The sequence below is a fragment of the Carassius gibelio genome, chromosome A17, assembly GCF_023724105.1.
Source record: "Carassius gibelio isolate Cgi1373 ecotype wild population from Czech Republic chromosome A17, carGib1.2-hapl.c, whole genome shotgun sequence".
In the NCBI taxonomy this organism is placed as follows: domain Eukaryota; kingdom Metazoa; phylum Chordata; class Actinopteri; order Cypriniformes; family Cyprinidae; genus Carassius; species Carassius gibelio.
In genome coordinates this window covers 19,485,780-19,502,700 of record NC_068387.1, presented here as the reverse complement: position 1 = coordinate 19,502,700, position 16,921 = coordinate 19,485,780, and positions in this window count along the sequence as shown.

Sequence of the window (16,921 nt, the reverse complement as noted above, 5' to 3'; positions counted from 1 at the left end):
ATTATTATTATTATTATTAGCTGTACACTTGATAAAAAATATTAAATATAAACTTATGCAATTGTATATATATATATATATATATATATATATATATATATATATATATATATATATAGTGTACAGTTTTCTTTTATTGCATCTTGAAATAAATGTTTCTGAGTTCTGTGTTTGTTTATTTTTTTTATTTTTATTTTTTTTTATTTTTTTTTAGGAAGATTACAGCCTTTAATCTCCTCAAAATAAATGTGCATATAAACCATGAACAATTTAATTATAGCTGTATTTATAAAATGCTTACTAATGACTATTAATTTTGGGAGTAGGCTAGCAACAGTTGATGTTGAGGCCTAAGATATTTTTTAAGCTGTAATGATGAAAAAACAACAACAACACAAAATTGCTTTTTTTTTCTGCTGGTGATTAAAGAGATGATTAAGTCTCCCTCCCTCTCTCTCTCTCTCTGACACCAAGCCCATCCCCTCTCCCACACATTCACACAAACTCAGCACACACACTTAACACACACACACTTAACACACAAACACACACACACACATACACATTACCCAGAGGGACAGAGTGACATCAGATGTATGGTAGTTTTTTAATTTTCTATCATCCATATAGTGTTGTATAGTCATGAAACTATGCATATTTCCTCAGCATGACTTGTCTTCTATGTGTACATTTTGTTGAATTGTTTAGAACTTGCACTTAAAAAAAAAAAAAAGACATTTACTGGTTCCTTTTTTACTGTTATTTCAAAAAATCACCATGACAAAACCATTCAAGCTATCCAAAATTAATTCGCACCTGTTCTGTAAGATAAATTCTTTAAACAGTGGTAAAAGAGGATGTGGTGCTGATCCTTCAAGAGTCACTCCAAACTTATCTGTCCATAAAGCCTATAAAGAATTATTCTTAATACACAGTATTTCACAATACTTCAGCATATTATTCTAATTAAGTGAGGGTCATTTTATCAGTAAAATACATATTATTTTTCTTTGAAAGATTTCTATAAATGATTTAAATCATACTTGTTTCTACAATAATTATTTAAAAGTAATCATATAGCGCCATCTGGTGGCCATTATTGGTACTAAGAATTGCAAGCTTGATTTATATGTTATGATAGTTTTAATTTTAAGCTGGCTCTTGAAAATGATAAAGCTATGAAACTTGCTGTGCTTCTTTCAAATGATGACTTCTACGTATATAAAAAATTATGAAGAGTTGGAATGAAGAATGTTAAAGATATAGTAAAATAACTATTGTATTTTTTTATGTTACTTTAATAAATCGGTATGGCCACAACATTTAAGGTATCCTAAACCCATTCGCAATTTAACATCTTCAGTATATTGGCATCATGTTGAAAAAGTTTGGTGTGAACTACTTGTGTCTTCTTGGAGGAGTATGATTCATTTACAGGCTGATTTGATCATTATTCCACAATAAAATTTCTGAGTTCTGTATCAATCTGTGTTGTTGTTTGTTTATTTTCATTTTTTTATTTTTCATAGGAAGATAACTGACCCTTTACTCTCCTTTTTAATAAATGTGCTTATAAACCAAGATAAAGCTATTTATAGCTGTATTTATAAGCTGCTTATTAATGACTATTTAAGTTGGGACAAGACTTTATAAAGCATGAACTGACTCTTTACTAATGAGTGCAGTTATTATAAAGTGTTACCAATGCATTTACTAATGTTAACAAATTAGACATTATTTTACAGTGTTATAAAATCCTTTAATGACTTATAAGCATTTGTTAAAGTTCTGCTTGCATTACAGCTTAGTCTTGATCTGTGAACTAAACAGTTTTACTGTTACATCCATGAGATTATGTAAATTAAGATAAATGTAATGTCACAGGATGGAATAGGTCAGTATCAAATGAGATTGAAATTATTATTTGCAGCACAAATAAGTATTTTTAGAATTTTGTTTTTAATTCCTGAAACTGTCAGAAAAGGATAAGGCCTAAGAGATTTCTTAAGCTGTAATGAAAACAGCAATGTTAGCAAAAGCAACAAAAAATAACAATGTAAAATACATTTTTTTTTCTGGTGATTAAAGAGATGATTAAGTCTCTCTCTCTCTCTCTCTCTCTTTCTCTCTCTCATTGTGTCTGCCACTCAGCTCATGCCCATCCCCCACTCACAGACACACACACACACACACACTCAGTCAGCACACATACATTCCTCAAACAGAGGGACAGAGTGAGTTGAGATGTCTGACAGTTTTTTTATTTTCTTTTAGTCATACAGTGTTGTAAAGTCATGAAACTATGCATATGTCCTCAGAATGATTTGATCTCTGTATGATTTTTTTTTAAGTGTTTGGAAGCTGCAATTTAAAAATACAAGACAATTAATGATTCCCTTTTTACTGTCATTTCAAAAAATCACCACGACAAAACCATTCAAGCTAACCAAAATCCGTTCGCAATTTAAGTTCCTCAATGTTTTTTCAACATGTATACAAAGTTTGGTGAGTATAGTGAACATTTCCTGTGAGGAGTATGCATTAAATCAGAGCTCAATTTAAATATTCAAATCAAAATAGCCGACTTCCTGTTGGTCGTAGCTGATGACTGTGAATTAGAAAGTTGTCCGTCTTGAAAAGAACAATTTATGTACCAAGTTTGGTGTCTGTAGCTAAAACTAACCCCCCCACTTTTGACAAAAGGTGGCGCTATAGAGTGCCTCCTTCACGCCCTTTTAAAAGCTTTTGCCATTGTCTAGCTATCACTAATACTGATATGTGTTTTGAGTTTCATGTAAATCTGAGCTTGTTGTCTGCCTCAAACTCACCATAACAGAACATTCAAGTTTGACACGTTGCCATGGCAACACTATATCATATATCAATATCCCCACAACAGATTTACATCGGCCGTGTTTTGTCATTATTCTGATGAAGTTTTAAGTAAATAGAGTAAAAATAAGATGCTGAATTCAAAGCATTTGGAAAATGACACACTTCCTGCTGCCAGTTGGTGGCGCTATAATGTTGACTCTTAATAGTCACATATATACGATCAGTATCATACAACGAACAAACCAATGAAGTTTGATCAAATTCAGGAAATGTATGTGGATGTTATTAGACATTTCCTGTTTCTCATTTCTCGCCATAATTTCAACGCCTCGCCACGGGCAAACCGTTCGAGATATCAAAAATCCCCTCGCAATTTTCCATCCCCAATGTCTTGAGATCATGTTGACCGAGTTTGGTGGCAATCAAGTAAAAGACCTATGACAAGTATATCAAATTCCAGAGCATGCTTTTTATAAACAGCCCTAAATAGCTGACTTCCTGTTGGGCGGAGCCTATGACATAGAGTGCGAAAGTTGTTCGGCTCAATGAGATCTATAAGTGTACTGAGTTTCATATAAATACATGAAAGTGTGTGTGAGCTATGGTTCAAGATTTCTGAATGTGTTCCAGGGGGCGCTGTAGAGCCCCTGTGCCACGCCCGGGTCCCAGTCTCTGTGGCGTCCTGATGGCCGCAGATTCCAATGTGTGTGCCAATTTTCAAGAGTTTTTGAGCATGTTAAGGCCTCCAAAAACCCCCGGAAGGTTTAATAAAAAATAAAAAAAATAATAATAAGAAGAAGAAATATAGCTGCAAGCAGCGATGTCGGGCTCAAGCCATCAATGCAACGCTACCCCGGTGGCATCAGGAAAACTGTGCCCAGCGGGCATAAGCATTTACAGTAACCCTCTGACAATACAATTTTAAGGGATGTGGCAGTTAAAGGGTTAATCCGACCAATCTAGACTTTGAAATCACATACACAGAACAATATATATAACTTTAGTAACACATTATTTTTATATTTATAAAAAATTTATAAGGTGTGCATTATAGCCATCACCTATATGAACACATTACAATTGTTTTGTGACTGCAAGTCTTTCTTCTCAAATGCTATTGAGCTTCAAATTTGCATTTGAGCCCATGTGAAATAGTAGCATAATTTACATATGACTTACAGTTTGTTGTAATAAATATCAAACATTCAAATTAATTGTGCATTATAGCTGTCACCTAGATGAACAATTACAGTTGTTTTTGAAAGTCATTCTCTTCAAATGCTACTGACGTTAGAAAAGTGTATAACAATATCACATGTAACTTTAGAGACCGTCCCTAAATTTGAGACTCTCGAATGTCCAATGTCAAGACAGCTTTATGCCTGTTTTTTTTTTTTCTTTCTTTAGTTTTCTTTTCTCTGTGCCGGATTGCTGATGTCCTATACCCAGGCATAGATGTCCATCCATCAATTACAAACATTCAGCCGCAAACATGTGGTGTGATCTGTCACGAGCGCGGATGGGAGAATGGCGCATGTTTTTTTTCTTTTTTTTTTTTTTTTTTGAGCAACTGGGATGGTGCCCCTTCTGGGATTTGGTGCCCTGCGAATACTGCATACTCTGCATATAGGGAGCGGCGGTACTATCTGGAAGATATATTCCTCAAACCATCGTACAAGAAGTGGTGATGCTAGTCCTTCAAGAATCGCTCAAAAGCTATTTAAGTGTACAGTTTCCTTTTATTGCATCTTGAAATAAATATTTCTGAATTCTGAATCAAACTGGGTTGTGTTTATTTATTTATTTATTTTATGAGACAACTGAGACTTTAATCTCCTTTGTAATATATGTGCTTTTAAACCAAGAACAATTTATTTATAGATTTATTACTGCTTTATAATGACTATTATTAAGCGAAAAGGCTTTATAATCATGAACTATTTACTAATGCTTAGCTAATGAGTGCCATTATTATAAAGTGTTACCAATGCATTTACTAATGTTAACAAATTAGACATTATTTTACAGTGTTACCAAATCCTTAAATAATTTATTAGTGTTTTGTAATGATTTTAATAACCTATAAGCATTTGTGAAATAGTTTTGCTTGCATTGCAGCTTTATCTGTCAGTTTAAGAGTTTTACTGTTACATCCATGAGATTAATAAATGTCATGTCACGTCACAGTTTGTCATAGGTCAGTATCAAATGAGTTTTAAATTATTATTTGCAGCATAAATAAGGATTCTTAGGATGTTTTTAAATCCCTAAAACTGCCAGAAAAGGATAAGGCCTAAGAGATTTCTTAACCTGTAATGAAAGGAAAAAAACGCCACCATTAGCAACAACAAAAACAATAACAATTTAAAATACAGATATTTTTTTCCTGATTATTAAAGGGATGATTAGGTCTCTCTCTCTATCTCTCTCTCTCTCTGCCAGACAGCCCCTCCCTACAGTCCACACACACTGTCAGTCACCAAACATTCACAGTCACCAACCCCCTCACACTCCCCCTCCCTCTCCCCCTCCCTTTCCTCACACAGACAGAGTGGCCAGAGTGAGATCATGTCAGTTGAGAAGTCTGACAGTTTTCACATTTTCTTTTACCCATACAGTGTTGTAAAGTCGTGAAACTATGCATATTTCCTCAGAATGATTTGATATCTGTATGAAAAAATGCTTTGAAGTGTTTGGAAGCTGCAATTTAAAAATACAAGACAATTAATGTTTCCCTTTTTTACTGTCATTTCAAAAAATCACCACGACAAAACCGTTCAAGCTAACCAAAATCTGTTCGCAATTTAAGTTCCTCGATGTTTTTTCTTCATGTAGACAAAGTTTGGTGTGTATAGTGTACTTCCCCTGTGAGGAGTATTCATTAATTCACAACTGTAAAATCTCAAAAAATACACATTAAAATCAAAATAGCCGACTTCCTGTTGGTCGTAGCTGATAACTGTGAATTAGAAAGTTGTCCGTCTTGATAAGAACAATATATGTACCAAGTTTGGTGTCTGTAGCTAAAACTAACCCCCCCACTTTTGACAAAAGGTGGCGCTATAGAGTGCCTCATTCACGCCCTTTTAAAAGCTTTTGCCATTGTCTAGCTATCACTAATACTGATATGTGTTTTGAGTTTCATGTAAATCTGAGGTTGTTATCTGCCTCAAAATCACCATAACAGAATATTCAAGTTTGACACGTTGCCATGGCAACACTATATCAGATATCAATATCCCCACAACAGATTTTCATCGGCCGTGTTTTGTCATTATTCTGATGAAGTTTTAAGCAAATCGAGTAAAAATAAGATGCTGAATTCAAAGCATTTGGAAAATGACACACTTCCTGCTGCCAGTTGGTGGCGCTATAACGTTGACTCTTAATAGTCACATATATACAATCGGTATCATACAACGAACAAACCCATGAAGTTTGATCAAATTCAGGAAATGTATGTGGATGTTATTAGACATTTCCTGTTTCTCATTTCTCGCCATAAGTTCCACGCCTCGCCACGGGCAAACCGTTCGAGATATCAAAAATCCCCTCGCAATTTTTCATCCTCAATGTCTTGAGATCATGTTCACCGAGTTTCGTGGCGAACGGGTTGAAAACCTCAGAGGAGTATTTCAAATTCCAGAGCATGCTTTTTTTAAACAGCCCTGAATAGCTGATTTCCTGTTGGGCGGAGCCTATGACATAAAGTGTGAAAGTTGTTCAGCTCAATGAGATCTATAAGTCTACTGAGTTTCATATAAATACATGCAAGTGTGTGTGAGCTATGGTTCAAGATTTCTGACTGTGTTCCAGGGGGCGCTGTAGAGCCCCTGTGCCACGCCCGGGTCCCAGCCTCTGCGGCGTCCTGATGGCCGCAGATTCCAATGTGTGTGCCAATTTTCAAGAGTTTTTGAGCATGTTAAGGCCCCCAAAAACCCCCGGAAGGTTTAATAAAAAATAAAAATAATAATAATAATAATAACAAGAATAATCCTTAGAAGAACAATAGGGCTCTTCGCCCCTTCGGGCTTGAGCCCTAAATATAGCTGCAAGCAGCGATGTCGGGCTCAAGCCATCAGTGCAACGCCACCCTGGTGGCATCGGGAAAACTGTGCCCAGCGGGCATAAGCATTTACAGTAACCCTCTGACAATCAAGTTTTAAGGGATGTGGCAGTTAAAGGGTTAATCCGACCAATCTAGACTTTGAAATCACATACACAGAACAATATATATAACTTTAGTAACACTTTATTTTAAAATGTATAAAAAATGTATAAGGTGTGCATTGTAGCTGACACCTATATGAACACATTACAATTGTTTTGTGACTACAAGTCTTTCTTCTCAAATGCTATTGAGTGGTCGCGAACGCGGATGGGAGAATGGCGCATATTTGTTTTGTTTTTTTTGAGCAACTGGTGCCCCCTCTGGGAGTTGGTGCTCTACGAAGACTGCATACTCTGCATATAGGGAGCGGCGGTACTATCTGGAAGATATATTCCTCAAACCATCGTACAAGTGAAGGTGATGCTAGTCCTTCAAGAATCGCTCAAAACCTTTTCAAGTGTACAGTTTCCTTTTATTGCATCTTGAAATAAATATTTCTGAATTCTGAATCAAACTGGGTTGTGTTTATTGATTTATTTTATAAGACAACTGAAACTTTAATCTCCTTTGTAATATATGTGCTTTTAAACCAAGAACAATGCAATTAGAGATGTATTCCTGCTTAATAATGACTATTATTAAGGGAAAAGGCTTTATAATCATGAACTATTTACTAATGCTTAGCTAATGAGTGCAGCTATTATAAAGTGTTACCAATGCATTTACTAATGTTAACAAATTAGACATTATTATACAGTGTTACCAAACCCTTTAATAATTTATTAGTGTTTTGTAATGATTTTAATGACCTATAAGCATTTGTGAAATAGTTTTGCTTGCATTGCAGCTTAATCTGTCAGTTGAAGAGTTTTACTGTTACATCCATGAGATTAATAAATGTCATGTCACGTCACAGGTTGTCATAGGTCAGTATCAAATGAGTTTGAAATTATAATTTGCAGCACAAATAAGGCTTCTTAGGATGTTTTTAAATCCCAAAAACTGTCAGAAAAGGATAAGGCCTAAGAGATTTCTTAACCTGTAATGAAAGGAAAAAAACACCACCATTAGCAACAACAAAAACAATAACAATTTAAAATATAGATTTTTTTTCCCTGATTATTAAAGGAATGATTAGGTCTCTCTCTCTCTCTCTCTCTCTCTCTCTCTCTCTGCCAGACAGCCCCTCCCTACAATCCACACACACTGTCAGTCACCAAAGATTCACAGTCACCAACCCCCTCACACTCACACTTCCCCTCCCTCTCCCCCTCCCTTTCCTCACACAGACGGAGTGGCCAGAGTGAGATCATGTCAGTTGAGAAGTCTGACAGTTTTTTCTTTTCTTTTATCCATACAGTGTTGTAAAGTCATGAAACTATGCATATTTCCTCATAATGATTTGATCTCTGTATGAAAACATGCCTTGAAGTGTTTGGAAGCTGCAATTTAGACATACAATACAATTAATGTTTCCCCTTCTTACTGTCATTTCAAAAAATCACCACGTCAAAACCGTTCAAGCTAACCAAAATCCGTTCGCAATTTAAGTTCCTCGATGTTGTTTCTTCATGTAGTCAAAGTTTGGTGTGTATAGTGTACTTCCCATGTGAGGAGTATGCATTAATTCACAACTGTAAAATCTCAAAAATACACATTCAAATCAAAATAGCTGACTTCCTGTTGATCGTAGCTTATGACTGTGAATTAGAAAGTTGTCCGTCTTGATAAGAACAATTTAAGTACCGAGTTTGGTGTCTGTAGCTAAAACTAAATAAAATGCATTATTATTATTATTAGCTGTACACTTGCTAAACATTTTTAAATATAAACTTATGCAATTGTGTGTGTGTATATATATATATATATATATATATATATATATATATATAAATTCAAGTGTACAGTTTTCTTTTATTGCATCTTGAAATAAATATTTATGAGTTCTGTGTTTGTTTATTTATTTTATTTTTTATTTTACATTTTTTTTTAGGGAGATTACAGCCTTTAATCTCCTCAAAATAAATGTGCATATAAACCATGAACAATTTAATTATAGCTGTATTTATAAAATGCTTACTAAAATATTAATTTTGGGAGAAGGCTATATAAAGCATGAACTGACTATTTACTAATGCTTAGCTAAGAATTGCAGCTATTATGAAGTGTTACCAATGCATTTACTAATGTTAACAATTGAGACATTATTTTAAAGTGTTACCAAATCCTTAAATAATTTAAAAGTGTTTTGTTATGATTTCATTAACCTATAAGCATTTGTGAAATAGTTCTGCTTGCATTAAAGCTTAGTCTTCATCTGTGAGCTGAACAGTTTTACTGTTACATCCTTGAGATTATGTAAATTCAAATAAATGTCATGTCACAGGGTGACAGAGGTCAGTATCAAATGAGTTTGAAATTATTATTTGCAGCACAAATAAGGTTTTTTAGGATTTTTTTTAATCCCTGAAACTGTCAGAAAAGGATAAGGCCTAAGATATTTCTTAAGATGTAATGATAACAGCACAATTAGCATTTACATTTACATTTAATCATTTAGCAGACGCTTTTATCCAAAGCGACTTACAAATGAGAACAATAGAAGCAGTCAGGTCAACAGGAGAACAACAACAGTATACAAGTGCCATGACAAGTCTCAGTTAGTCTAGTATAGAACGCATAGCCAGGATTTTTTTTTTTTTTTTTTTTTTTTTTTTTTTTAATTAAATGAACAAAGACAAGAAAATGAAAAGTACTGGTGTTAGTAGGTTAAGTGCAGGCGAAAAAGATGAGTCTTCAGACGTTTCTTGAAAATTAGTAAAGACTCAGCTGTACGAATTGGGATTGGGAGGTCATTCCACCAGCTGGGCACAGTCCAGGAAAAGGTCCGTGAGAGTGATTTTGAATTTCTTTGGGATGGCACCACAAGGCGTTGTTCACTTGCAGAGCGCAAACTTCTGGAGGGCACATAGGATTTAACCAGTGAGTTTAGGTAAGTTGGTGCCGTGCCAGTGGTCGTCTTGTAGGCAAGCATCAGTACCTTGAATTTGATGCGAGCGGCTACTGGTAGCCAGTGTAACCTGATGAGGAGAGGAGTAACATGAGCTTTTTTTGGCTCATTGAAGACAACCCTCGCTGCTGCATTCTGGATCATTTGCAGAGGCTTGACAGTACATGTAGGAAGGCCCGCCAGGAGAGCATTACAATAGTCCAGTCTGGAGAGAACAAGAGCTTGGACAAGAAGTTGGGTTGCTTGCTCTGACAGGAAGGGTCTAATCTTCCTAATGTTGTATAAGGCAAACCTGCAGGACCGGGTCGTTGTAGCAATGTGGTCAGTGAAGCTTAATTGATGATCCATCACAACACCTAGGTTTCTGGCTGTCCTCGAAGGAGTTATGGTTGATGGGCCCAGCTGTATAGAGAAGTTGTGATGAATCAATGGGTTAGCTGGAATCACCAGGAGTTCAGTCTTTGTAAGGTTAAGCTGAAGGTGATGGTTATTCAGCCAGCTTAGCAACAACAACAAAAAAAAATAACTATTTAAAATACAGTTTTTTTTTCTGGTGATTAAAGAGATGTTTAAGTCTCTCTCTCTCTCTCTCTCTCTCTCTCTGTCTGTCTGCCACTCAGCTCACACCCCTCCCCCACTCACACTCACACACACACACACAGAGTCAGCACACAGAGTGACAGAGTGAGATCAGATGTCTGACAGTTTTTTAATTTTCTTTTAATCATACAGTGCTGTAAAGTCATGAAACTATGCATATTTCCTCAGAATCACTGGTTTTCTAAATTAAAAATGTTTTTTAAAGGTTTGGAAGCTGCAATTTAAAAATACAAGACGATTAATGTTTCACTTTTTACTGTCATTTCAAAAAATCACCACGACAAAACCGTTCAAGCTAACCAAAATCTGTTCGCAATTTAAGTTCCTCGATGTTTTTTCTTCATGTAGACAACGTTTGGTGTGTATAGTGTACTTCCCCTGTGAGGAGTATTCATTAATTCACAACTGTAAAATCTCAAAAATACACATTCAAATCAAAATAGCCGACTTCCTGTTGATCGTAGCTGATGACTGTGAATTAGAAAGTTGTCCGTCTTGAAAAGAACAATTTACGTACCAAGTTTGGTGTCTGTAGCTAAAACTAACCCCCCCACTTTTGACAAAAGGTGGCGCTATAGAGTGCCTCCTTCACGCCCTTTTAAAAGCTTTTGCCATTGTCTAGCTATCACTAATACTGATATGTGTTTTGAGTTTCATGTAAATCTGAGCTTGTTGTCTGCCTCAAACTCACCATAACAGAACATTCAAGTTTGACACGTTGCCATGGCAACACTATATCAGATATCAATATCCCCACAACAGATTTACATCGGCCGTGTTTTGTCATTATTCTGATGAAGTTTTAAGTAAATCGAGTAAAAATAAGATGCTGAATTCAAAGCATTTGGAAAATGACACACTTCCTGCTGCCAGTTGGTGGCGCTATAACGTTGACTCTTAATAGCCACATATATACAATCGGTATCATACAACGAACAAACCCATGAAGTTTGATCAAATTCAGGAAATGTATGTGGATGTTATTAGACATTTCCTGTTTCTCATTTCTCGCCATAAGTTCCATGCCTCGCCACGGGCAAACCGTTCGAGATATCAAAAATCCCCTCGCAATTTTTCATCCTCAATGTCTTGAGATCATGTTCACCGAGTTTCGTGGCGAACGGGTTGAAAACCTCAGAGGAGTATTTCAAATTCCAGAGCATGCTTTTTTTAAACAGCCCTGAATAGCTGACTTCCTGTTGGGCGGAGCCTATGACATAAAGTGTGAAAGTTGTTCGGCTCAATGAGATCTATAAGTGTACCGAGTTTGATATAAATACATGCAAGTGTGTGTGAGCTATGGTTCAAGAATTCTGACTGTCTTCCAGGGGGCGCTGTAGAGCCCCTGTGCCACGCCCGGGTCCCAGCCTCTGCGGCGTCCTGATGGCCGCAGATTCCAATGTGTGTGCCAATTTTCAAGAGTTTTTGAGCATGTTAAGGCCCCCAAAACACCCCGGAAGGTTTAATAAAAAATAAAAATAATAATAATAACAAGAATAATCCTTAGAAGAACAATAGGGCTCTTCGCCCCTTCGGGCTTGAGCCCTAAATATAGCTGCAAGCAGCGATGTCGGGCTCAAGCCATCAGTGCAACGCCACCCCGGTGGCATCAGGATAACTGTGCCCAGCGGGCATAAGCATTTACAGTAACCCTCTGACAATCAGTTTTAAGGGATGCGGCAGTTAAAGGGTTAATCCGACCAATCTAGACTTTGAAATCACATACACAGAACAATATATATAACTTTAGTAACACTTTATTTTAATATTTATAAAAAATGTATAAGGTGTGCATTGTAGCTGACACCTATATGAACACATTACAATTGCTTTGTGACTGCAAGTCTTTCTTCTCAAATGCTATTGAGCTTCAAATTTGCATTTGAGCCCATGTGAAAAAGTTGCATAATTTACATATGACTTACAGTTTGTTGTAATAAATATCAAACATTCAATTTAATTGTGCATTATAGCTGTCACCTAGATGAACAATTACAGTTGTTTTTATGACTGTAAGTCATTCTCTTCAAATGCTACTGACGTTAGAAAAGTGTATAACAATATCACATGTAACTTTAGAGACCTTCCCTAAATTTGAGACTCTAGAAAGTCCAATGTCAAGACAACTTTATGCCTGTTTTATTTTCTTTAGTTTTCTTTTCTCTGTGCCGGATTGCTGATGTCCTATACCCAGGCATAGATGTCCATCCATCAATTACGAACATTCAGCCGCAAACATGAGGTGTGAGCGGTCGCGAGCGCGGATGGGAGAATGACGCATGTTTTTTTTTTTGTTTTTTTTTTTTTGAGCAACTGGGATGGTGCCCCCTCTGGGAGTTGGTGCCCTACGAAGACTGCATACTATGTTATACTGCATAATGTTAACAAATTAGACATTATTTTACAGTGTTACCAAATCCTTAAATAATGTATTAGTGTTTTGTAATGATTTTAATGACCTATAAGCATTTGTGAAATAGTTTTGCTTGCATTACAGCTTTATCTGTCAGTTGAAGAGTTTTACTGTTACATCCATGAGATTAATAAATGTCATGTCACGTCACAGGTTGTCATAGGTCAGTATCAAATGAGTTTGAAATTATTATTTGCAGCACAAATTAGGGTTCTTAGGATGTTTTTAAATCCCTAAAACTGTCAGAAAAGGATAAGGCCTAAGAGATTTCTTAACCTGTAATGAAAGGAAAAAACACCACCATTAGCAACAACAAAAACAATAACAATTTAAAATACAGATTTTTTTTTCCTGATTATTAAAGGGATGATTAGGTCTCTCTGTCTCTCTCTCTGCCAGACAGCCCCTCCCTACAGTCCACACACACTGTCACAGTCACCAACCCCCTCACACTCCCCCTCCCTCTCCCCCTCCCTTCCCTCACACAGACAGGGTGGCCAGAGTGAGATCATGTCAGTTGAGAAGTCTGACAGTTTTTTAATTTTCTTTTATCCATACAGTGTTGTAAAGTCGTGAAACTATGCATATTTCCTCAAAATGATTTGATCTTTGTATAAAAAAATGCTTTGAAGTGTTTGGAAGCTGCAATTTAAACATACAAGGCAATTAATGTTTCCCTTTTTACTGTCATTTCAAAAATTCACCACGACAAAACCGTTCAAGCTAACCAAAATCCGTTCGCAATTTAAGTTCCTCAATGGTTTTTCTTCATGTTGACAAAGTTTGGTGTGTATAGTGTACTTCCCCTGTGAGGAGTATGCATTAAATCAGAGCTCAATTTAAATATTCAAATCAAAATAGCCGACTTCCTGTTGGTCGTAGCTGATGACTGTGAATTAGAAAGTTGTCCGTCTTGAAAAGAACAATTTATGTACCAAGTTTGGTGTCTGTAGCTAAAACTAACCCCCCCACTTTTGACAAAAGGTGGCGCTATAGAGTGCCTCCTTCACGCCCTTTTAAAAGCTTTTGCCATTGTCTAGCTATCACTAATACTGATATGTGTTTTGAGTTTTATGTAAATCTGAGCTTGTTGTCTGCCTCAAACTCACCATAACAGAACATTCAAGTTTGACACGTTGCCATGGCAACACTATATCAGATATCAATATCCCCACAACAGATTTACATCGGCCGTGTTTTGTCATTATTCTGATGAAGTTTTAAGTAAATAGAGTAAAAATAAGATGCTGAATTCAAAGCATTTGGAAAATGGCACACTTCCTGCTGCCAGTTGGTGGCGCTATAATGTTGACTCTTAATAGTCACATATATACGATCAGTATCATACAACGAACAAACCAATGAAGTTTGATCAAATTCAGGAAATGTATGTGGATGTTATTAGACATTTCCTGTTTCTCATATCTCGCCATAATTTCAACGCCTCGCCACGGGCAAACCGTTCGAGATATCAAAAATCCCCTCGCAATTTTCCATCCCCAATGTCTTGAGATCATGTTGACCGAGTTTGGTGGCAATCAAGTAAAAGACCTATGACAAGTATATCAAATTCCAGAGCATGCTTTTTATAAACAGCCCTAAATAGCTGACTTCCTGTTGGGCGGAGCCTATGACATAGAGTGCGAAAGTTGCTCGGCTCAATGAGATCTATAAGTGTACTGAGTTTCATATAAATACATGAAAGTGTGTGTGAGCTATGGTTCAAGATTTCTGACTGTGTTCCAGGGGGCGCTGTAGAGTCCCTGTGCCACGCCCGGGGCCCAGTCTCTGTGGCGTCCTGATGGCCGCAGATTCCAATGTGTGTGCCAATTTTCAAGAGTTTTTGAGCATGTTAAGGCCTCCAAAAACCCCCGGAAGGTTTAATAAAAAATAAAAAAAATAATAATAATAAGAAGAAGAATAATCCTTAGAAGAACAATAGGGCTCTTCGCCCCTTCGGGCTTGAGCCCTAATAATCCTAAGGAAAACAATAGGGCTCTCGCCCTCCAGGCTTGAGCCCTAAATATAGCTGCAAGCAGCGATGGCGGGCTCAAGCCGTCAGTGCAACACCACCCCGGTGGCATCGGGAAAACTGTGCCCAGCGGGCATAAGCATTTACAGTAACCCTCTGGCAATCAAATTTTAAGGGATATGGCAGTTAAAGGGTTAATCCGACCCGTCTAGACTAGACTTTTCCCTAAATTTGAGACTCTCGAATGTCCAATGTCAAGCCAACTTTATGCCTGTTTTTGTTTTGTTTTTTACTTTATTTTTCTTTTCTCCGTGCCGGATTGCTGATGTCTTTTACCCGGGCATAGATGTCCATCCATCAATTACGAACATTCATCCGCAAATGTCCGAGCGGTCGCGAGCGCGGATGGGAGAATGGCGCATGTTTTATTTTTTTTGAGCTACTGGGATGGTGCCCCCTCTGGGAGTTGGTGCCCTATGAAGACTGCGTATTCTGCATATAGGGAGTGGCGGTACTATCTGGAAGATATATTCCTCAAACCGTCGTACAAGAGGAGGTGATGCTAGTACTTCAAGAATCTCTCAAAACCTATCTGTTCATAAAGCCTATATATAAAGTCTTAATATAGTATTCCACAATATGTTGTGCTATTCTAATATTATTGTGGTTTTTTATTGACATTGTTTTTTGCTGTTATTTTTTGTTTTAATATTGTTACTGTTGTTACTTGTTGTACGGTGACCTTGAGTGGTTTGAAAGGCGCCTTAAATAAAATGCATTATTATTATTATTATTATTATTATTATTATTATTATTATTAGCTGTACACTTGATAAAAAAAATTAAATATTAACTTATGCAATTGTATATATATATATATATATATATATATATATATATATATATATATATATATATATATATATATATATAGTGTACAGTTTTCTTTTATTGCATCTTGAAATAAATGTTTCTGAGTTCTGTGTTTGTTTATTTTTTTTATTTTTTTTTTTTTTTAGGAAGATTACAGCCTTTAATCTCCTCAAAATAAATGTGCATATAAACCATGAACAATTTAATTATAGCTGTATTTATAAAATGCTTACTAATGACTATTAATTTTGGGAGTAGGCTAGCAACAGTTGATGTTGAGGCCTAAGATATTTCTTAAGCTGTAATGATGAAAAAACAACAACAACACCAAATTGCTTTTTTTTCTGCTGGTCTCCCTCCCTCTCTCTCTCTCTCTCTCTCTCTCTCTCTCTCTCTCTCTCTCTGACACCAAGCCCATCCCCTCTCCCACACATTCACACAAACTCAGCACACACACTTAACACACACACACTTAACACACAAACATACACACACACACACACACATTACCCAGAGGGACAGTGACATCAGATGTATGGTAGTTTTTTAATTTTCTATCATCCATATAGTGTTGTATAGTCATCAAACGATGCATATTTCCTCAGCATGACTTGTCTTCTATGTGTACATTTTGTTGAAGTGTTTAGAAGCTGCACTTAAAAAAATAAAAGACATTTACTGGTTCCTTTTTTACTGTTATTTCAAAAAATCACGATGACAAAACCATTCAAGCTATCCAAAATTAATTCGCACCTGTTCTGTAAGATAAATTCTTTAAACAGTGGTAAAAGAGGATGTGATGCTGATCCTTCAAGAGTCACTCCAAGCTTATCTGTCCATAAAGCCTATAAAGAATTATTCTTAATACACAGTATTTCACAATACTTCAGCATATTATTCTAATTAAGTGAGGGTCATTTTATCAGTAAAATACATATTATTTTTCTTTGAAAGATTTCTATAAATGATTTAAATCATACTTGTTTCTACAATAATTATTTAAAAGTAATCATATAGCGCCATCTGGTGGCCATTATTGGTACTAAGAATTGCAAGCTTGATTTATATGTTATGATAGTTTTAATTTTAAGCTGGCTCTTGAAAATG